Source organism: Budorcas taxicolor, chromosome 10 (assembly GCF_023091745.1).
Source record: "Budorcas taxicolor isolate Tak-1 chromosome 10, Takin1.1, whole genome shotgun sequence".
Taxonomy (NCBI): Eukaryota; Metazoa; Chordata; class Mammalia; order Artiodactyla; family Bovidae; genus Budorcas; species Budorcas taxicolor.
In genome coordinates, this window is record NC_068919.1 from 62,793,412 (window position 1) to 62,818,162 (window position 24,751).

A 24,751-nucleotide genomic window follows, 5' to 3' on the forward strand; every position below is an offset into this window, starting at 1 on the left:
AGTCCATGAAGCTAGAAAAGCATTTTTCAAATGACACAAAGGCCACAGGTTTGCTCAAAGTGCCCAGTGGCTATTCGTCCACTTTAACATTGCCAATCAAGATGTACTTAAGCAACAATTTTATAGATATGCATCATACTAATATTTTTGCCTCTAATCTGCTCAAAGCATGCGTCATAAAGAACATGTGGATGGAAAGCCAGATTCTAGATCAATTCCTTAATCTGTCATATTTGAGTATTCATTTGCTGAACAAGTGTTTACTGAGCTCCCACTATGTATCAGGCGTTAGATACTAAGAATATGGCTGTGCACAATATAGATGGGTCCCCCACTCTCCTGGAACTCGCAGTCTAGTGATGATAATGGAACTTAAATGAACAATTTTAAGTTGTAATGGCTAAAAAGGAAAACTCTAATAAGACATTCTGGAAAAGAGATTATGGGGTCAAAAAGTCATCCCTGGGGAAATGGTATTTAAGTTTGTGACTAAGGGCTAGCTATTCAGTGAAGATATTTGTCCCATGTATAAAGTAGAGACCCTTACAGTGGGCACAGGATTAAGCAGTTTAGTGAAAGGCTTCAAGCAGAGACTTACAGCTTTTAAATTTATTTAGCATCTATCCAAACGGAGCCTCCCTTCTCTTTCAGTCCTTCTTTCCCAGCCCCAATACCTCTCCTGCCTTTCTCATATCATGATAATATGGTAGGTGTTCAATACACATTCATTTAGTGGTACCACCTTGCCTAGGTTTCAAATCTAGTCAATTTAGCTATGGGTTTTATTTCCATTTGGACCCTAGTGGTCAAGTTAAAGGTACAAATAAGAATGAATGCCTGTTTTCCTGTGGGTTCTAAAATTTCAATCTTCATTATGAATAAATGCTCAGCTGTGAAAAACTAAAGAGATTTTAGTCCAAATTCCATTAACATAGGGTGTAGGTGGGAAAATTTATCTTTGAAGTGCATTAAGAAGCTGACATTTATCTGTGCCTAGGACAGAGATTACTTTATTTCTTGGCTCAATTAAGTTCTCTCTTCTTAGAACTGTCAGATGCATCCTATATTTAGCCCAAACCAGTTAAGCTTGGCAGCTTGAGGTCTCAGTCTGATCAGTCAGCAAAGAACCTGCTAGAAGTCATGAAGGCCTTTGAATGACATGTTAAATACTTAGGGCTTTACCTTTAGCCACCTCAATTTGTAAGTAAGACAATGAAATCATATGTGTCTTCTATTCAGATAATTCTGCCTGCACTTAAACCCTTACCTTGGGGTCTGCTTCTGGGACAACCCAGCCTAGGGTGTGATCCTTCTCACAGCCAGTTTCTAGGGGAGGCAAGACCAGGAAACATTAAAACAGAAGGAAAGAAGTAAGATACAGTTGGTGTGTCACTGAAGTTTATATTATCGAGAAGATTACAAGTCTGGGCAACTAAAGTTCAAATCCACAGAAGCCCTCTGGATGACCATATATTCTGAGTTTCCCATCAGAATATCCACCCATCAACTCCTACTTGCCAAACGTTAGGGCTTCTTCTGCATGTGTAACTCCCCAGCACTTCTGTCCGCCATGGCACACACTCAGTTGTCTCCGAAGGCCAGAGAAAGCCCTCAGGCAAAGAGCAGCAGGTGACTGCTGTAACCAAGCCTTTGGCAGGTCTGGGAACAGTGCCTGTCAAGAGGCGTAGCACCACTGACAGCATCTGCTACGTTCTGTAAGCTCTAAGGCTGCTGTCCTAGGCAGGCAAGAAGTGAATAAAAGGTTGAGCCTCAGCAGTGGTAGGAGGGATGAAGAGAAAAGACGGTATTTGGAAATGAATTCAGGAGAGTTAACAGGACTGGTAACCAAAGAAATAATAGTGATGAAGAGTCCACAAGACCTAGAGAATGAACTTATGGTTTTGCCAGGGAGGTAGGAGGAAGGAGAGTCAGGAGTTTGGAATGGACATGTAGTCATGTACACAGTGCTATATTTAAAATGGATAACAAGCAAGGACCTACTGTATAACACATGGAACTCTGCTCAGTGTTATGTGGCAGCCTGGATGGGAGGGGAGTCTGGGGGAGAATGGATACTTGTATTAATATATGTATGGCTGAGTGCCTTCACTGTTCACCTGAAACAATCACAACATTGTTAATCAGCTATACCCCAATACAAATTAAAAGTTCAAATTAATTTTTAAAAAATGAAGAATCCAGAGAAATTCCCATAGCTCTATCTTGGCTATCAAAGTGGATGACAGTGTCTTTAACTGGCTTAGGAATTAGAAAAAAGCCCTCATCCTCTACCCAAATCCATGTTAAGCAAGCCATCTGTATTTAAGAAACCTGTCAATATTGCAAGTTGGGTTTCCTGGGAAGTGGACTCTGAGGTGGAGACTGTCATAAAAGAGATTTCTCTGAGTGCCCTTGGAATTGGCTCATGATGAAGGAAAAGGAAGGAAACAGAATTGGAAAGAGAGAGAAGTTGGGCAGCAATGTAGTCTCAACAGAAGCCCCAGGAAGCACTATGGGGAATTTTGAAGATGAAATAAACCTCAGAGTTGTCCCCAGCTGAGTGGGAAGGTCAGGCGTTACTCCTCTGTTGATCAGTCATTGGAAGGAAATCACCTCAGGGAAGGGGACAAAAGACTGAGGGAGCTGCTTCTCTTTAGCCAGCCCTCCCTGAAGAAGGCTGACAACTGTAAACACTCCACAGCTGGAGGAAGAGGTATTTTAAACAGGGATCTGGAAAATGCATAGTAGTGTCCACAACAGGGAGTGTTACAACCACAACTGTCCAACTGGTAACTGATGCAAGGGTCTAGTGCACAGAAGCAAAATCTGAGATGGCAATATGTTTGGAGAGCTATCTTTTCCAAAGAGGGTTAAGTAGATTTGGCAAATAGTACAGAACACAGATTTCTTTCTGAACACTTCAAATATAATTATGGTAAACAAAGGTAACTCACTGCTCAGGAAAGATGCAAATAAAGTCATTATAACACTATACATCAGTTTATAGATTAGCAGTTGACAATATAATGTAGGAAAATATCATTTAATTGCTTTGTTCCAAAGGTGGATAAGTAAAACAGTAGAAATGTTATGAAGAACATAAACATACAGAGTAGGGATAAATGTTTCTCTTGGTGTGTATAAGAATCACAGCAAAAGAAATTACCCAATTTTTCTGTAAATTTCATTTGATACTAGATAACATCTGTAAATATATGATTAAAGAAAATATGTTTTTAATACTCATAACAAGTATAACAATTTGAAACAAAAATGTGAAATGTTTGTCTATTAAAGGCTATATTCTACATGATGAAAAAGTAAGGTAAAAAGAAAAAAACACAAACTGATAAATGTGAACAGTGTTTCTCAAAGACACTCTAGCCTGAGGTCTTAAAAAAAAAAAAAAGAACTGTGATCACTCTAAGTAGTCATATTCCTGGTTCTTCTCCTACCTACCAGGGTCATCCACACTTCCCTATAAGAATCTCTGCAGAGGAAATATAGAGTATTAATCAACAGTGCTGACTTAGGCATCAGATTCCCTCCTCTTCACTTGTTAGGCGTCATCAAGATACATGGAAGCCTGCCAACATGGTGTCTGTTTTCTCACCTGCAAATTGAAGTTCATGAAAAGATCTACCTCCCAATGGTATTGCAGTGTTTACTGGCACATAGCAAGCTTTCAAAAGCTATTACTGAAGGAGGGTGATGGGGAAGTGGAGGAATGAATTAGCAGAGACCAGAGTGTTTACAGGGCAGTTATAATACTCTGTCAGAGAAGGCAATGGCAACCCACTTCAGTACTCTTGCCTGGAAAATCCCATGGATGGAGGAGCCTGGTAGGCTACAGTCCATGGGGTCACAAAGAGTCAGACATGACTGAGTGACTTCACTTTCACTTTTCACTTTCATGCACTGGAGAAGGAAATGGCAACCCATTCCAGTGTTCTTGCCTGGAGAACCCCAGAGATGGGGGAGCCTGGTGGGCTGCCGTCTATGGGGTCACACAGAGTCGGACACGACTGACATGACAGCAGCAGCAGCAGCAGCATAATACTCTGTGTGATACTATAATGATGAATACATGTCCCTAAAGAGTTGTCCAAACTCACAGAATGTAAAAGACCAAGAGTGAACCTTAAAGTAAACTCTGGACTTCAGGTGATCATATATCTGGCAGTGTAGGTTCATCAGTTTTAACATATGTATCATTCTGGTGGGGGATGTGGATAATGGTGGAGGCTATGCATGTGTGGAAGTAGAGGGTATACAGGTAACCTCTGTACTTTCTGCTCAATTTTGCTGTGAATTAAAATTAGTTATTAAAAGTACAGTCTTTTTAAAGCTATTATAAATCCTTACTGTTAGTTATCTGGAAAGGGTTACACAAAGCCACATGAATGCCTCACCTCTGCCCTCAGAGCTTTTCAGACCTCCCACCTCGAAGATGGTTAAGTCCTCAAAATGCCAGCCCTACCTCTGTCATTAGTGCCTGGGCTGGTGACACCTTAACTTTGTTGTACCAAGTAGTATGGATTCCATATCACAGACTGGCAATGACCAGAGCAATGACAACCTAATAAGGTATCAATTTGCCCTTTCCCTCCAACATAGATATCATATATCTGCAAACTCTTGACTAGCAGGCTCTGTTTTCAGGGTTTCATACGGTCTTCCACACCCAACACCAAACACCTCACAACTACAAAGCAGCAGTGTACACTGTGCAACATGTTTCAATAGATCAGAAAATGTAACAGTATACAAAAGTACAGATATTTAATTCCAGAAAGAAATCATAAATGACTAATGACTTTGATGCTTTCATTAGGGAATGCTGCTTGATATCAGGATCTGCTAGTTCTTAAACTAAATTCCATGCCATTAAGCCCATATCTGCATTGAGAGGAGCGGAGGACAGAAATGGTCCTGACATTCCGAGGCAGCGCATCCTTCCCTCCTACATTGGACCACCCAGAAATCCCATTGCCTGTAGCAATCCTTTTCAACTTGATGAGCACTGTTCCATCCTCTTATGTTCATAGGGAAACTCCATTCCCCCCAATTTTGTTTCACTCTTTCAATTTTCAAATTTGAGTCATGAACACCCTCCACCTGCCCCATGACTAAAGCATAGTTATTTAACCCTTTTTCCAGTGAATCTTCCTCAGGGGTCTTCCTCATTTTCTCTGACAAATATAACCCTGAGAGGTCTGTACTTGCACAGCTCTCCAAATATTCCAGAGGTGCCTGAATTAAAGTTGAGTGTAGGTACATGATGTTTTCCTGCTACATAAGAAAATCAGATAACTGTTACAAGAAGGAAACATGAGATCATATTAGGTTGGTACAAAAGTAACTTCAGTTTCAGACCATGAATTTTAAATCAATATGAAAAGTGAAAGTGAAGTCGTTCAGTCGTGTCTGACTCTCTGCGACCCCATGGACGGTAACCTACCAGGCTCCGAGGTCCATGGGATTTTCCAGGCAAGAATACTGGAGTGGGCTGCCATTTCCTTCTCCAGGGCATCTTCCCAACCCAGGGATCTAACCCAGGTCTCCTGCATTGCAGACAGATGCTTTACCATCTGAGCCACTAAACACATCTTTATTAATCAAAATAGGAACCATTACAATCAACACATTTTTGCCTGTAGCATAAAAATCCATGCTTCAGGATTCCACGAACTCTTGGAGACTATTTTCTGCCTCATGCTAGTTATGGAATAATTTTCCCTGCAAAAAGTTGTCAAGATGCTTGAAGGACAAGTGGTAGTTGGTTGGCAAGAGGTCCAGTAAATGTGGTGGATGACACAAAACATCGTAGCCCAATCCATTCAACTTTTGAAGCACTGGTTGTACAACGTGCAGTCCAGCATTGTTGTGGAGAAGATTTGGACCCTTTCTGTTGACCAGCGTTGGCTGCATGCATTGCAATTTTCAGTGTATCGCATCAATTTGTTGTGCAGATTCAGAAAGCTGTAGTGGATCAGACAGGCAACAGACCAGACAGTGACCATGACCATTTTTTGGTGCCAGCTTGGCTTTAAGAAGCGCTTTGGAGCTTCTTCTCAGTCCAACCACAAAGCCAGTCATCGCCATTTGTTATATAAAATCCATTCTTCATCACACATCACAATCCAACCAAGAAATGGTTTGTCATTGTGTAGAATAAGAGAAGATGACACTTCAACATGATGATTCTATTTTTATTTTCAGCCAGTTCACGAGACACCCACTTATTGAGCTTTTCCTCCTTTCCAATTTACTTCAAATGCCCAGTGACCGTAGAATAGTGGATGTTGAGTTCTTCAGCGATTTCTCATGTAGTTGTAGGAGGATCAGCTTTGATGACTGCTCTGTTAGTCACTGTCAACTACATTCCTCATCTCCAAGGCTCTTGTCCCCTTTGCAAAACTTCTTGAACCACCACTGCACTGTATGTTCATTAGCAGTTCCTGAGCCAAAATCATTGTTGATGTTGCTGGTTGTCTCTGCTGCTTTATGACACATTTTGAAATTTAAAAAACACTGCTCAAATTTGCTTTTTGTCTATCATCATTCTATACTCAAATATAAGCAGTAATATCTTTAGCAAGTAATGTCTTTAGCAAAAAAACAAAGTGAGAAATGTGCAATAAAATTATGTATTACATAATCACATTTATTTAAGAATGTACTCCAATATCAAAAGGCAAAGTTCAACAATGCAAAACCACAATTACTTTTGTACCAACCTAATAAAATAAATGGGTGGTTAGGCAGAAATGAACTTGGCAAGACTTAAATGATATTGTGAGGAGCATTGCAGACCTTCTCTAAAGAAAACCACAACAGGTGAAAATTACATGTATCTTTAAAAAGAATCATTTAAAATTTCTGGAAATTAGAAGAGAACACAGGAATACAGAAAATGTAGACATATCTATTCAAGAAAAATCTGTTAATTCTCTACAAAAAGGTGAGAGTCTATAGCATTTGAGCCATGAAATGTTCCCTTACCCCTCCCCTATTGCCGGGGGCCAGCGTGAGGAATCCCACCCTTGACAAGGTCATGCGGAAGGAAGCCTGACAAAATGCAAGGACGTGATCAGGCTTCAGGGGTTCCCCCTGGTATTTCCCAGGCATGTACCCCCAAAAAACAAAAATCTGCCGGCTTTTGTACTCTGCTCTCCTGATATTCTCTGGAAAAAGTCAAATCAGGGCTTTAGTCTTCTGCATTTGAAAGGGATGTTTCAGTTAAACCCCTCTGATAGCTCTCTAGCTTGCCTAACAGGTTCCCCGGATCTCTTACAGCTTGTGAATTGCTTACAGCCCCCCAACCATGAGAGGCACAAAGCTTAAAGCATCTTAGAGATACAGAGCCTTTTCTAAAGAGTTAAAAATCTTATTGGTAGAGGGTTTTCACTGTTGACTCAATGACTGCTGCCAGGCCTCCATATTCTTTATCTTTTAGGCACCTGGGAGAATGTTAATCAATGTAAATGGGATATGGAAAAAGATATATAGTAGTTTTGATGTTAGCAACACTAGACTTTTGAGTTAATTGCTTTTCTTTTGTTATAAATCACTGTACTCCTTTTACTTGTTATAAGTTGCTGTATCTTTGCTATGTAAGAATGTAACTTTATTTAGTGCTTTCTGAGAGTGGTGCCAGACTTTGGGAAGATCAACACAAATAAGTCTTCTGGTTGACAAACCCTTATCAGAAAAAAGGCTGTAAAATGTTAATTGGCCCTTTTGGCTGGAAGATGATGTAAATTACCTAAGACTTGTGTATACAACTAGGTATGCAGAGAGAAAAGCCTGGTTTTGATAAGAGTCTGGGCTGCTAACACTGCATAATTTTGTATTACCCATTGATCTCTATGTACAATCAAAAAGGTACAAAAGGCCTTTCTAGACAACAGAGGCCGGAGCCAGTCGCTGGACTGGTTTCCCCTGTGTCTCCTCTCTAATTTCTGGCTGAATTCCCATCTGGGGCGTGGAGGCTCTCCATGTCTACTTACTCTCCCGGCTTTTAAGATCCACATGAGGGGGAGCCCAAGGCAGGGCACACCCCCGATATTCAAGAGGACGCCGGTGGCCTAACGTAGATGGTGCAAGCTCCTTGTCTGGAACTGTATTGGCTTCCCATGTAAACGAAGTTATTCAGCCTTCTTTCTCCACTTAATTTTCCTACTACACTATTTCTTCCTAATCTAATCTTATATGTCTATATTAATAAATAAATAAGTTCTCCTCGCCAACGCCGTCCCTGCTTCGAATTCCCTGGATCCACCGGGGCTGGACCCCGGCACCCTATGCCCCAGTTATGTGTTATGGAAGCTCTACTGTGAATATATGCAGCCCAGACAAAGCGGCTCTCTCTCTCTCAGCTCCCAGTACAGGGCTATGTTTTCTCTCTGAGAAAGGCAGACTGCCAGCATTTCTCAATTCACATAAGCCTGAGCTACAGAAGTTCTTTCCCAGAAAAATACAGATAAGAGGGCTGCAACTTATTCTTCTACCTAGCCATCGTAGGGTAGATCTACTCAAGGTATGGAATGAAGAGAATACTGAGCTTTGATTCAGGTTTATACCAAATCACTCATAGCACAGACTTTCCATGCAGGAGGAAGCAAGTCAAGAAGACCACCCATTCTTGGCTTGAACTTGTCCTCACAGAGGAGAGTTAACTTTGAGAGCAGCAGTATGTATCCCCTGCCCCAGGAGCTGAGGCACAGAATTTCTGCCATGGGAAGATGCAGGCAATAAAATAAAGAAATCAAAAGCTTTTCCTAAGAGAACTGAACTTATTTGGAACAAATCTCAAGAAAAGTTTAAGCCAAGAGTGATGAAGAAGCAAGGAAGAATTTGGTAGTGAGCAATTCACCAACTGTTGGTACCTCCATGAGAGCAACAAGAAAAATGGCAGACCAACTACTCTTAATGTAGAAAATCAGGGATAGCAACAGCTAAAACAAGCCCTCCTGGGGTTGGCCTAAATCTCAAAGATTGTCCCTGCCAATGGAATGAACTTAATGGGATCAGATTGTGGAACAATTTATGCTCCAGGATGGAAAACAATAAGGAAACTAGCTATTACTGGAAGGCTGGCATCCAGGTATGATACCAACAAATAAACAAAATAAAACCAGATAACAAGGAGATCAAAGAAAGAGACATTTAAAGAGACTAGTAAAACCACTGTCATCTCTGGAATGGGAGGTGAGGGGATCACAGTGACTGTGCACATGCCCAGGCTTATATCTTCTAAGAAGCAACCCTGGGGATTGCATACTGAGGGGAAAATAAGCTTCAGTGAAACTGTTCAGCCAAGTCATTAAACAAATTAAACAAGTGAAAAAGCAAACAACAATAAGCCCCATAAGTGTCGTAGTGGGAAAATAAATATCCAGATTTGCTATATTATCTAAAGTGTCCACCTTTCACCTAGAAATTATGAGACATACAAAGTAACAACTAATAAGACACACATAAAGAAAAATGGAGCAACAGAAAAAGCCTTTGAAGGCCCCAGATCTCAAAATTAGCAGACAAAAATTTGAAAGCAGGTACTATAAATATACTCAAAAGGGAGTTATCTGGCAGTCCAGTGGTTAGGACTTGGCATTTTCAATGCTGTGGATCTGATTAGTCCCTGGTCAGGGAACTAAGATCCCACAAGCTGCATAACATGGCGAGTAAATAAATAAGCTTGAAAAACTAAAGGAAGTAATGTCTAAAGATGGAAACATGATAATATTTCATCATAGGTAATATCAATTAAGAGGTCTTGTATTTAAAAGAATCAAATGGAAGTTCTTTTGAAACATAAAAACACTGGAATTAAAATTTTGCTACCAGGATCATCTGTAGATTTGAGCTGGTAGAATAATCACTGAATTTTAAGATATACCAATTAAGATTATATAATGTGAAGAACAAAAAGAAAAAGTGAAATGAACAGAGCCCCCAGAGAAATGTAGGACATCATTAAGTGTAATGATGAATTAAACTTAACATATAAGCAATGTGAATGTCAGAGGGGGAAGAGAAAAATGAATAGAAAAAAAAAAAAAAAACTAACAAATAATAGCCATAAATTCTCCAAACTTGATTTAAGACATTACACATCCCCAAAGTTCAATGAAATCCAAGTAAGAGAAATGCAAAGAGATCCATAGACAGACACACCAGAATAAAAATGTTGAAAGGCAAAGGGAATATTTTAAGAGGATCAAGAGAAAAAGGACTGGCCACATACAAGAAAACCACAATAAGATTAACACATTATTAAACAGGAGGTTTTGCAGGAATTAATGCCTGTGGCCAGTGATTTGTATGTAAGCGAATACTGAAACATTTCCAGTCGATAGCATTCAGGTAACAAAAAACTTATTACTCTCTGATCAATAATGTATTAAGGGCTGACTTAGAAAAAATGGAGACCAGAGACAGTAGGATGATACAGTCAAAGTACTGAAAGAAAAATGTCACCAAGACTTCTAAACTCAGGAAAACCATACTTCAGAAATGCAAGTGCCCTTCTCAACACTCTTGTTTAGTATTTTACCGGAAGTCCCAGCTAATGCAATAAGAATGAAATAAAATGTTTACAGACTGAAGAAAGAAATAAAACATCTTTGTTTGCAGATGCATGAATGTCTATGTGGAAGTCCTAAAGAAATTACAAAAAACAAACAAACAACAAAACCCTTCTAGAACTAAAAAGTGAATATAAAAAGCTAGAAGGATATAAAGTTGATGTAAAAAAAGTTCAATTGCTTTCCTATATACCAGGAATGAATTAGTGAAATTTGAAATTAAAAGAACATTACCATTCACAGAAATCTGCATGCAGGTCAAGAAGCAACAGCTAGACCCAGACATGGAACAACAGACTAGTTCCAAACTGGGAAAGGTGTATGTCAAGGCTGTATATTGTCACCTTGATTTTTTAACTTATATGCAGAGTACATCATGCAAAATCCTGGACTGGATGAAGCACAAGCTGAAATTAAGACTGCTAGGAGAAATATCAATAACCTCAGATATGCAGATGACAGCCCCAGAAAATGGAACATATTTTTAAATAAATCTAACAAAATATATACAAAATCTTTATAGGGAAAACTATAAAGCTCTGATAGAAATCAAATATCTAAAATAAATTGGAAAACATTCTATTGCTCATAGATAGTAAGAGTCACTATCCCTAAGATATTAGTTCTTCCCAACTTGATCTACAGTTTCAGTGCAAACTCAGTCAATATCCCACCAAGCTATTTTGTGGATATGAACAAATCAACTCTAAAGTTTACATGGAAATTCAACTTAAATATAGCTAATGTGATAAAAAAAAAAAAAGTCAGAGGACTAATATTACCCAGATTCAAGACTTACTATAAAGACTGTGGTATTAATGGGAGAATAGACAAACAGATCAATGAAAAATAAGAGATCCTAGAGATGGATCTATACTAATAACAATAAACTAATCTCTGACAAAGAAGCAAAGGCAATCTGAAGGAGAAAGGAGCACTGAAACAATTAGACTTACATCTGCAAAAAAGAAAAAATTACCTAGACACTGACCTTATATATTTAACAAATATTAACTCAATATGGATGGTAGGTTTAAATGTAAAATAAAGCTTTAAAACTTCTAGAAGATAAAAGAACAGAAAATCTAGGTGACCATGGGTTGGCAGTTTTTGTATTTTCATTGTTGGGGTTTTTTCATTTGTTTTGGGGGGTTTTCCCAGATTTATATCATCTTAATTTTTTAATTTTTATTGGAATATAGTTGATTCTATAATTTTGTGTTAGTTTCAGGTGTACAGCAAAGTGAATATGTTATATATACAGATATGTCCACACTTTTTAGGTTCTTCTCCCATATAGGCCATTACAGAGTATTGAGTAGATTTCCCTGTGCTAAACTGTAGGTCCTTATTGGCTTTTTATTTTATATATGGTAGTGTGTATGTCAGTTCCAATCTTTCAATTTACCCTTCCCCAAACCTTACCCCTGGTAACCATAAGTTTGCTTTCTACATGTGTAACTCTATTTCAGTTTTGTAAATAAGTTCATTTGTACCTTATTTTTTTATTTTAGAATCCATATATAGGTGATATCATATGCTATTTGTCTTTCTCTGACTTATTTCACTCAGTATGACAATCTCTAGTTCCATCCATATTGCTGAAAATAATGCCATTGGCAAAAATTCCCTAAGTCAATTATCAGACTGAACACATTATCAAAATTACAGCTGCCTTTTAAAAAATGCAAATTGACAAGCTCATCCAAAATTCATATGGAAATATAAGGGACATAGAATATCCAAGACAATCACAAAAAAGGTCAAAGTGGGAGAGCTCATGCATCCCAATTTTAAAAGCTTACTACAAAGCTATAGTAATCAAAACAGTGTGGTACTGGCATAAGATTGAACACAGAGATATAGGAACCCTAATTAGGCTATCAGCGAATTTCTCAGCAGAAACCCTAAAGGCCAGAACAAACTGAAATGACACAGTCAAAGTATTGAAAGAAAAATTGCCAACCAAGAATATCCTATCACAGCAAACTTAGCATTCAAATATGAAGGAATAAATACTCTCCTAGGAGGAAAAAAAAGCACTAAGGAAGTTCATCACCATTAGATAAGCCTTTACAAGAAATGCTAAAGGGAGTTCTTCAAGCTGAAATGAAAAGACACTAATCAGCAATATGAAAACATATAAAAATACACAACACACTAGTGAAGGTAAGTACACAGATTAGAAAACTTTAATTCTGTAATGAAATGATGTATTCACCACTAACTATAGTATAAAGGTCAAAAAAAAGAGCATTAAAAATAATTTCCACTACTACAATTTCTTAATGAATATATACAACACAAAAATAGGTAAATAATGACATCAAACATATAAAAGGGGAGAGAAGAAGAGTGAAGCTTTTATAGACAAAGAAAGTTAGGCTGCTATCAGCTTAAAATGGACTGTTTTATGTAAGACATGTCTTAGGTAAGCCTCATGGTAACCACATAGCAAAAACAGAATAAATGCACCAAAGATAAAAAGTGAGAAAGAATATACCACCATGGAGAAACAAAAATCAAATATTCAAAAGGAGGCAGAAACAAGGGGGAAAAATGATATTACAACACAATAGAAGTCAAATTAAAATGTGACATTAGTAAATCCATACATATCAATAATAAATCTCTAGATGCCAATGAATTAAATTTCACTAATCAAAAGGTACAGATTAACTGTATTAAAAAATAAGAACCAACTGTATATTGCCTATAAGGACCTACTTCAGACTTAAGGATATGCACAAAGTGAAGGGATGAAAAAAGATATTCCCTGCAAGAGGAAACCAAAAAATAGAGGCAGTAGCTATACTCACATGCCTTCTATCATCAGATTAAATAGACCTTAGTCAAAAAATGGAAACAATACATAAATATATCAATATATGATTAAGTGGTCAACTCAAAGACATAACAATTATAAACACACACATACCCAACACTGGAGCACCTGAGAGTACTAGGCAAATACTAACAGATCTGAAGGGAACGTAAATAATACAAACAGTATGAGACTTCAGTACCCTCTCAGTTAGCAATGGATAGTCCAACAAGACAGAAAAAAAAATCACTGAGGAAACACTGGTTTTGAATTGTACATTAACCAAATGGACCTAACAGACATTTATAACGCATTCCATCCAACAGGAAAATACATATTCTTCTCAAAAGAACACACAGCATTCACCAGGACAACCCATATGATAGGACACAAAACATACTTAGCAAGTTTAAGGTTGAAATCTTACTATTTTTTCCAACCACACTGGTATGAACCTAGAAATCAATAACAAAAAAGCAGGAAAATCTAGACATATGTGAAAACTAAACAACATACCCTGAAAATCAATGGTTCAAACAAGAAATCAAAAGGAAAATCAAAAATATCTTGAAATGAAATGAAAATGGAAAAACAGTAGCAAAACCTATGGGATGCTGCAAAATATTTCTGAGAGGAAACAGAATAATAAATACATATATTAAGAAACTAGATCTCAACAACAACCACACTTTACTCCTCAGTGAACTGGAAAAAGAAACTAAGTTCAAAGTTAGCAGAAGGAAATAACAAAGATCAGAGCAGGAACAAAGAGACCAGAAAAAAAAATGGAGAAAAAAATATCAAAATAAGAGGTGTTTAAAAAAAAAATAAGTAACCAAACCTTTAGCTAGGCAAACCAAGAAAAATAAAAGATTCAAATATATCAAAATGAAAGAGAAGGCATTGCAACTGATACTATAGAAACACAAAAGATTCTAAGAAACTACTGTGAACAATTATAGTGAACAAATTGAATAATATATGAGATATAGGCTCATTCTCTAGGAACATATAACCTACCAAGACTTATTCAAGAAACAAATAAAGTCTGAACAGACCACTAATGAGTAAGGAGATTGGATTAGTAATAAAAAACCTTTAGCACAGAAAACCCCAGGACCAGATGGCTTCACTGGTGAATTCTACCAAACATTTAAAGAAGAATTAACACCATTTCATGTCAAATACTTCCCCCAAAATTGAAAAGGAAACACTTCTAAAGTCATTTTACAAGGCCAGTATTACCCTGATACCAAAAGTCAGACCAGGACACTACAGAAAAGAAAACCATAAGTCAATAATTGTGATGAATAAAAATGCAAAAATTCTCAACAAAATATTAACAAACAGAATTCACAAGCACATTAAAAGGATTATACATCAAGGCCAAGTGAGATTTACCTGAGATGCAAGAATGGTTGAGCACATGTGAATCAATAAGTATGATATATCATATTAACGGAGTAAAATATAAAACTAATGTAATCATCAACACATGCATAGAAAACATATGACAAAATGCAACATTTTTTTCCATGATAAAAACCTTCACAAACTGGGTATAGCAGAAGCATATTGCAACATAAAAGGCCATATATGCTAAACCCACAGCTAACATTATAGCTGACAGTGAAAAGTTAAAAGTTTTTCCTCTTTTATCAGGAATGAGACAATGATGACCATTCACACCACTCTTGTTCAATACTGTACTGGAAGTTCTAGCTGGAACAATTAGGTAAAAAAAGAAAAGGAATCAAAATCAGAAAGGAAGAAAAAAAACTGCCATTAATTATAGATGATATGAACTTACATATAGAAAGCCCTAAAAACTGTTGGAACAGTTCAGTAAAGTTGCAGAATATACTGTCAACATACAGATATCAATCACATTTCTATATACCAAGAACAAAACATCTGAAAAAGAAGTAAAGTGTCCCATTCACAATAACATTAAAAACAAAACAATTAGGAATAAATTTAACCAAGAAAGTGAAAGATCAGTACAATGAAAACTACAAGACTTTGATGAAAGAGACTGAAGAAAGCACAGACAAATGGAAGGGTACTCTGTGTTCATGGAACTGAAGAATATTATGAAAATGTACATCCTACCCCAAATCATCTACTGCTTCAATGCAATCTCTATCAAAATTCCAATAGGTTTTTTCCCAACCAAAATAGAAAATATAATCCTAAAAATTTTCATTGCACTACCAAATACTTTAATATCTAAAGCAATAAGAAAACAGAACTAAAGGCATCATATTCCTGAAATCTAACTGTATTACCAAGTTATAGTAATTAAAACAGTATGATACTGGCACAAAAATAGACACATAGACAAATGGAAGAGAACAAGGAGCCCAGAAATAAACATCTGGGTTTACAGTCAACAATTATTTGACAAGGGAGCCAAGAGCACTCAACTAGGAAGGAATAGACTCTAAACTAATAGAAACTCAATAACCACATGAAGAATAAATTGGACCACTATTAAGCACCACTCACAAAATTAACTCAAAGTGGATCAAAACTCCTAGAAGAAAACATAGGGGAAATTTTCCTTGAATCAGTTTCGGCAATGACTTTTTAGGTATGACACCAAAAGTATAAACAGCAATATCAGCAAGTAGAACTATGTAACAGAGAAGGCAATGGCAACCCACTCCAGTGTTCTTGCCTGGAGAATCCCAGGGACGGGGGAGCCCAGTGGGCTGCCATCTATGGGGTCGCACAGAGTCAGACACGACTGATGCGAATTAGCAGCAGCAAAACTATATAAAACTAAAAAGCTTCTACACAGCAACATAAAAATGAAGAGGCAACCTGTGGAATGGGAGAAATATTTTTCAAAACATATTCTCAGAGGGTTAATGCCCAAAATATGTAAATAACTCACACAAGTCAATAACAACAAAAAAAATTCAATTTTTAAAATGCATAGAGCAACTAAGACATACAGATGGCCAACAAACACATAAAAAGATGTTCAATGTCAACAATCATCTGGGAAATGCAAATCAAAACTATAATGATGTATTAGCTCATATCTGTTAGAATGGCTTTCATCAAGAAGACAAGAGACAACAGTGTTGGTAAGAATTTAGAGAAAAGGTACACCTGGTAGGAATGCTAATCTGTTCAGCCACTACGGAAAACAGCATGACGTTTCCCTCCAAAATTAAAAATAAAAATACTATACGATCCAGAAATTCTACTTCTATGTATATATCCAAAGAAAATGAAAACACAATATTGAAGATATAAATAAACACACCCTATATTTGTAGCATTACTAACAATATGTTGTGTGTGTATACACACACACGCACACACGCACGCATGCACACACACACACATATATATATATATATGTTGTGCTAGTTGTTCAGTTGTGTCTGACTCTCTGCAACCCCATGGACTATAGCCCGCCAGGCTCCTCTGTCCATGGGAATTCTCCAGGCAAGAATACTGGAGTGGGTTGCCATGCCCTCTCCAGCAGATCTTCCTAACCCGGGGATCGAACCCAAGTCTCCCGCATTGCAGCCAGATTCTTTACCAACTAAGTCACCAGGGAAGCCCAAGAAGACTGGAGTGGGTAGCCTACCCTTTCTCCAGGGGAACTTCCCAACCCAGGGATCAAACTTGGGTCTCCTACATTGCAGGTGGATTCTTTACCAGCTGAGCATATACAACGGAATATTATTCAGCATTGAGAAAAAAGATATTCTAACATTTGTAACAACATGGATGGATCTTGAGGGCATTATGCAAACTGAGATAAGTCAAAGACTAATAGCCTACAATATCACACATGTGGAATTAAAAAAAAAAAACTTGTAAAAGCATGGGGTGAATGATGGTTACCAAGGATAAGGGGTGGGGGAGTTGGGGAAATGTTGTTTAAGGGTACAAACTTGCAACCAGTATATAAACAATTCTTGGAGATCTAAGGAACAGCCTAGTCATTATAGACAACAAAATTATATTATAAACTTTAAAGTTTGAAATTCTCTAGCAGTCCAGTGGTTAAAAAGACAGCATTTCCAGTGCCATGGCCTCCGTTCAATCCCTGGTTAGGGAATTAAGATCCCAAGCAGTGAAGCACAGCTCAAAAAAAAAAAAAAAAAAAGTGACATTTTAGAGGTGTTAGCTAGTGCCACGGTGGTAATGATACTACAATATAAAAATATACAAAATCAACATTTTGTACACTTTAAACTTATATAACATCATGTGTCAATTATATTTCAATAAAAATAATTTTGTTAAAGGAAGTGAAAAAATAACTCATAGAATGGAAGTATTTGCAAATATATCTGATAAAACGGGCTGAGATGATTGGATGGTATCACCAACTCAGTGGACATTAGTTTAAGCAAACACTGAGAGATGGTGAAAGACAGGGAAACCAGGCGTGCTACAATCCATGGGGTTACAAAGAGTCGGACATGACTTAGCGACTAAACAACAACAAACTGAAAAGACTTACATGCAGCATATATAAAGATGACTTGTAACTCAACAATAAAAAGACCAATCCTTCAACTTTAAAATGGACAAGGGGTGTGAATAACATTTCTCTGAAGTATATATACAAAGGGTCAGTAACATATGAAATCCTGTTTACATCATTAGTCATTCATTTCATTCATTTCAATCACTCAGTCATGTCCAACTCTTTACGACCCATGAATCATAGCACGCCAGGCCTCCCTGTCCATCACCACCTCTCGGAGTTCACTCAAACTCATGTCCATCGAGTCAGTGATGCCATCCAGCCATCTCATCCTCTGTCGTCCCCTTCTCCTCCTGTCCCTAATCCCTCCCAGCATCAGAGTCTTTTCCAGTGAGTCAACTCTTCGCATGAGGTGGCCAAAGTACTGGAGTTTCAGCCTCAGCATCAGTCCTTCCAATGAATACCCAGGACTGATCTCCTTCAGAATGGACTGGTTGGATCTCCTTGCAGTCCAAGGGACTCTCAAGAGTCTTCTCCAGCACCACAGTTCAAAAGCATCAATTCTTCGGTGCTCAGCTTTCTTCACAGTCCAACTCTCACATCCATACATGACCACAGGAAAAACCATAGCCTTGACTAGATGGACCTTTGTTGGCAAAGTAGTATCTCTGTTTTGAATATGCTACCTAAGTTGGTCATAACTTTCCTTCCAAGGAGTAAGTGTCTTTTAATTTCATGGCTACAATCACCATCTGCAGTGATTTGGGAGCGCAAAAAAAAAAAGTCTGACACCGTTTCCACTGTTTCCCCATCTATTTCCCATGGAGTGATGGGACCAGATGCCATGATCTTAGTTTTCTGAATGTTGAGCTTTAAGCCAACTTTTGCACTCTCCTCTCACTTTCATCAAGAGGCTTTTGAGTTCCTCTTTTCTTTCTGCCTTAAGGATGGTGTCATCTACATATCTGAGGTTATTGATATTTCTCCCAGCAGTCTTGATTCCAGCTTGTACTTTTTCCAGCCCAGCGTTTCTCATGATGTACTCTGCATATAAGTTAAATAAGCAGGGTGACAATATACAGCCTTGACGTACTCCTTTTCCTATTTGGAACCAGTCTGCTGTTCCATGTCCAGTTCTAACTGTTGCTTCCTGACCTGCATATAGGTTTCTCAAGAGGCAGGTCAGGTGGTCTGGTATTCCCATCTCTTTCAGAATTTTCCACAGTTTATTGTGATCCACACAGCCAAAAGCTTTGGCATAGTCAATAAAGCAGAAATAGATGTTTTTCTGGAACTCTCTTGCTTTTTCCATGATCCAGCAGATGTTGGCAATTTGATCTCTGGTTCCTCTGCCTTTTCTAAAACCAGCTTGAACATCTGGAAGTTCATGGTTCACGTATTGCTGAAGCCTGGCTTGGAGAATTTGGAGCATGACTTTACTAGCATGTGAGATGAGTGCAATTGTGCGGTAGTTTGAGCTTTCTTTGGCATTGCCTTTCTTTGGGATTGGAATGAAAACTGACCTTTTCCAGTCCTGTGGCCACTGCTGAGTTTTCCAAATTTGCTGGCATATTGAGTGTAGCACTTTCACAGCGTCATCTTTGAGGATTTGAAATAGCTCAACTGGAATTCCAACACCTCCACTAGCTTTGTTCGTAGTGATGCTTTCTAAGGACCACTTGACTTCACATTCCGGATGTCTGGCTCTAGGTGAGTGATCACACCATCGTGATTATCTGGATGGTGAAGATTTTTTTTCTTGAAGACTAGAAAATCTAGATTAGACTTGAAGAGACTATAGATCTCTTCAAGAAAATTAGAGATGCCAAGGGAACATTTCATGCAAAGATGGGCTCGATAAAAGACAGAAATAGTATATACCTAACAGAAACAGAGATATTAAGAATAGGTGGCAAGAATACACAGAAGAACTGTACAAAAAAAGTTCTTCTTGACCCAGATAATCATGATGGTGTGATCACTCACCTAGAGCCAGATATCCTGGAATGTGAAGTCAAGTGGGCCTTAGAAAGCATCACTACAAACATTAGTCATTAGGAAAACACAAATTAAAACCACAATGAAACACTTCATACCTATTAGGATGGCTGTAATAAAAAAGGTAGATAATAACAAGTATTGGCAATTTAGTGAAAAAATTTATAGCTCTCACACATTGCTTGTAGCAATGTAAAATGATGCAATCACTTTGTAAAACATTTTGGCAGTTCCTTAAAATGTTAAGCATAGAGTTACCATGTGATCCAGCAATTTCACTCCTAGGTATATATAGCCAAGAGAAATAAAAAGATATGTCTACACAAAAACTTGTACATAAATGTTCATAGCATCATGACTCATAATATGCAAAATGTGAAAACAACACGTGTCCATCATCAATGGGTGAATAGATAAATAAAACATACTATATCCACATGATATAATTCTAAGTGAGAAAAAGGAATAAATTATTAATACGTTCTGCAATACTGATCAACCTTGAAAATACATTCCGTGAAAGATGGCACTCACAGAGGATCACATATTTCATGATTCCATTTCTATGACATATACAGAACAGGTAAATCTGTACAGACAGAAACTAGATTAGGCTTACCCTGAGCTGGGAGGAGGGAAGGGTGGAAGTAGGGGGAGTGACTGCTTATACGTATAGGTTTTATTTTTAGGGTGATAAAAATGTTCCAAAATTGATGGTAGTGATAGTTGCATGTATATTATTTTTTTAATTGAGTTGTACATTTTATGTTGGTAAATTGCATGACATGTGAATTATATCTTCACAGAGCAACATTAAAGAGGCAAAATGCTGACATTTTAGGTTTCGTTCTCCCAGAAATAGATCTGGGAGGAAAAAAGCAGGATTTGAGTGCAAGTACTTTGTTTAGAAGGTGATTCCAAGAAGGAGTACTAGAATAGGAAAGTAGGAAAGAAAATAAATGGAAACCTACATAGAATACCATAGTGAATGAGTGACCACTGATAGCAACTGGGGCTCCATCCCACTTGGCCCCTTTGGAAGGCTGTATAATAACTGAGCATTAATTTCTATTGCTGTTTAACTGATTCCTACAAATATAGCAGCTTAAAACAACATATATTTATCATCTCACAATTTCCATGGGTCCCAAGTTTGGGCACAGCTTACCTGGATCTTCCATTCAGGCTTTCACAAAACTTCAAACAAGATGTCTGCCAGGCTGCACTCCTCCCTGGAGCTTACTCTCCTCTCCAGACTCACATAGTCGAGGACAGAATTCAGTTCCATGTGGCTCTAGGGACTGAAGCCCTCAGCTCCTACAAACGACCTGCAGTTCCTTGCCATGCAGCCCTCCCTACGCCCTCTCACATCGAGCCTGGAGAATCCCCAGTCTGCCAAGATGGTGTCTGACAATATAATCACAGAAGTGATGGGCTCATTACACTTGTCATATTTATGGAGCAGAAGGAAGTCTCAAGTTCTACCTATACCAAAGTGAAGGATATTATCCAAGGATGACACCTTGTAGGTTCCCTCAAAGCAAAAACATGACTGAATTGTCCTACTTCCAGAGCAAAAAGATAGATGTATTTATCTACCTATCCTCAGCTGTTATGACACCCTATCATTTCTCGCCGGCTCCACTTTGGGCAAACAAATGTGTTCCTGCATCCAGAAGAAGCCACAGAGCAGGGAGTCTCAGTTGCTTGCATAAGAGGCCTTCAGCATGTTTGAGAACTGCAAGGGCCAAGAGGAAGCCAGCTAGGCACTAGATTACCTGCAATGCCTCAATAAATTTAAAATAAAGGGAGAGAGGAACAAATTATAGTATTTTAAACACCTATCTTTAAAGTCGTTAGGTACTTATAATATGCTTATAATATCAGATACAAAAGGTTAAAGCTATAGAATATGTAAATAATACTTGTAAAAAATGTATGATTCATTATATAATGTTAACTATGGTGTTCATAATAATTGAAATTTTAAATATTTTAAATGAAGGAAAGTCACAATGAAAATACTAATCAGAAAACTTTATAACATATTCCCAGACTTTGACACAAGCCATCTCTCTGAGATGCTGAACAGGAGAAAGAGCAGGGGTCATTGAAAGCTTTAGAACTCTCTGGCCCTTGAAGGAAGGAATGGAGGTTCAATTCTGCATCTGCCACCTCTCAGGCTGTCCCATAGTTAGGGTACCCTGTTGCTCCATCTGAATTAGCACCTGGGTGTCAAAAAGGACAGCAATGAACACTAACCCATGCTCTTTAGAGTTGAATCCTCTGATAGTCATACCCTCTCTGAGATTACTGTTAAGAGAAGCACTGATGGCCAAAACTGTGGCCATCACATCTTCACTGCCTTCTTCTTGCTGTGTACTGCCTGGACCTAGCAGTGCATGTGATGGTTAAAGACATCTAGGTTTAGGTCCTGGCTAACTGTGTGATCTTAAGTAACTCCCTTAGCAACTCTGACAAATAGTTTAACTAGAAATAAAGATATTAAACCAGATGACCTTTCAGTTCTCTTCTAAATCTCAATGTTCTGAGCCATTTAATAGTATATGTTAGGTTCCCCTAGAACGCCACTTCCCATGAATCTCTCTGGTGATGGAAATATTCTGTATCTGTGCTACGCAATGTGGTAATCGCTAGTCACTTGTGGCTAACAAGCAGTTAGAATGGGATAGTGTTATTGTGAAACTAAATTTTTTTACTTCTGCTCCATAAATATGACATGTGGTCAATGGCTCCTATACTGGACAGCACAGCTCTAGAGATAAGCATGGGTAGAGAATAATTATTTCCTTACTAATGTGTAATCAAGCAGTTATGCCATTTTGTTTTGCACAGAGTTGTTACAAGGAGTAAATAAGAATACATGTGGAGAACTTCAAATATTAGTCCATAGTAGGCACAAAACAAATGTTACCTCTTCTGGTAACACTCATTTTATGCAGCTGAGTTTTGCCAGATTTTATTAAGTAACCAGATTTTTTGTAGTTTGATAAACAATAGGTTTACAAAACTAAGCAATTATCTCCTTTTGTACATGGGAAAAGGAAAAATGCAGAGACAGTGGTAGAAAAGGTTAACTAGTACCTGGGAATTTAATATATATGGCAGCGTAATCCCAAAAATCAGACCTGAATTCTCTCCCCTTTTACAGAATACTTTCCATTCACAATAAGTTTCTTTCTTTCTTTTTTTTTTCCTTTACTTTCAGCTCCATTTCCTCTGAGCCCTGAAAGGGTCTTAACCTCCGTTTCTGTAGCTGAGGAGTTTTACAATCACTGCATACCGCTCATTTTACCTCTTGTTAGGTGCCCTTCCGAGTAAGATAAGATGGCTAATTACATATGCCATTAACCAAATGCAATTCCAACTAATTGACAAAAAGTATTATACAGCAGCAGTTTTTGAAGAACAAAGTTGTATGAAATAACAAGGTCATAATTCCAAAGTCTGACCCCAGGAACAAAAAATTCTAAACATCTATTGTCTTACTGTGAATTCTAAGACCTGTGCCTTTCACATGGTCTCTCATAGCTATAAGAACTTCATCATTTAACCAAAATGCACTGAGTGTGGGTTACCTATTAGTTCTGCTAGGCATCATAAATAAATGTGTCCAAGATACAGTCCCTGACTCTCAGGAAGCTTGTATTGTCCCTTCCACATATAGTGCTCCAGTCATTCTCCTTTGCCCCGAGGATAATTATCTGTCCTGTATAGCCCATCATGCACTCCTACACAGCCTGGTCTCTCCAGCTCTTCCCTGTATGTCCTATGCCTCAGCTCTCCTCTTTCACCAGTGTCCCCCTGAAGCACATGCAAGAACCCCCTCCACTGTCCACCCTCCATGAGCCTCCAGCCTCATTATGCCCTAAAACATACATTCATTTGTCACTCATTTTTAAACTCTAACAAGATTTCCTCTGTGAAAACTACCCTAAAGCTTCTCTTTTCTTTCTGCTCACATTACAACTTGAGGACAACAATACAACTGATGGAGATATTGCTTTGTGAACGCCTCTCTCCTAAATCATAAGTTCCTTGAAGACAGTGACGTCTTCTCATGTATGTAACACTAGGTCCTGGACCCAGGTTTTCAAAGTTTACTAAATAAAGTAAAGATGAAGTCTGTAAAATATGCATTTAACTAGATTGCAGTGCAAAATAGCAAAGGATAAATTCATATTTTTAAGTAAAATGCCACGGGAAATTTGGTGGGGGATATCCCATATAAGATCTCTCAGGAAATTTTTGCCATTTTTGGTTAAGGTGACAACTGGACCAGTCTCTGAAGGAAGAGGTGAGAAGGAAATAATAGGAGATGTGGCAGGTAGGATCTAAGGGTTAACCACTATGAACAATATTTATTCATCCATGACCATCTAATTGCCAAGTGCTTTGAGAAATCTGGAGAAGATAATACATGGTTCCTATTCTTAGGGATATTGAGATTTAACAGATATGAGATTTGTTTATATTCTTATACTGAATGATACACCTGATCTAGGAGTAGAAGAAAGCGGGTAATTGTCTTAATCAAGCAGACACTGTCAAGACACTGGGCTGTTTGCAGGGAGGGGGGTGATTTGAACCGGAGGGAGATATCAGATATATACATATCCACCCAGGAGTTAATATTGAGGGAAGAATACCAAATTGGAGGTACACGTCTATCCAATCTGTGAACCCAGAAGCTTCCTTCCTTTTCTCTCATCATCTAGCTATGCAGAGTTGCCTCTCTACTTCTGGATTTAAATAAAGTACCATAATGCAGGACATGAATCTGATTTCCTGAAGAGCTATTGATGTGATACAGGAGAGTTTGTTCCCCTTGAGGACAACATGAAACAAAAGGCAGGA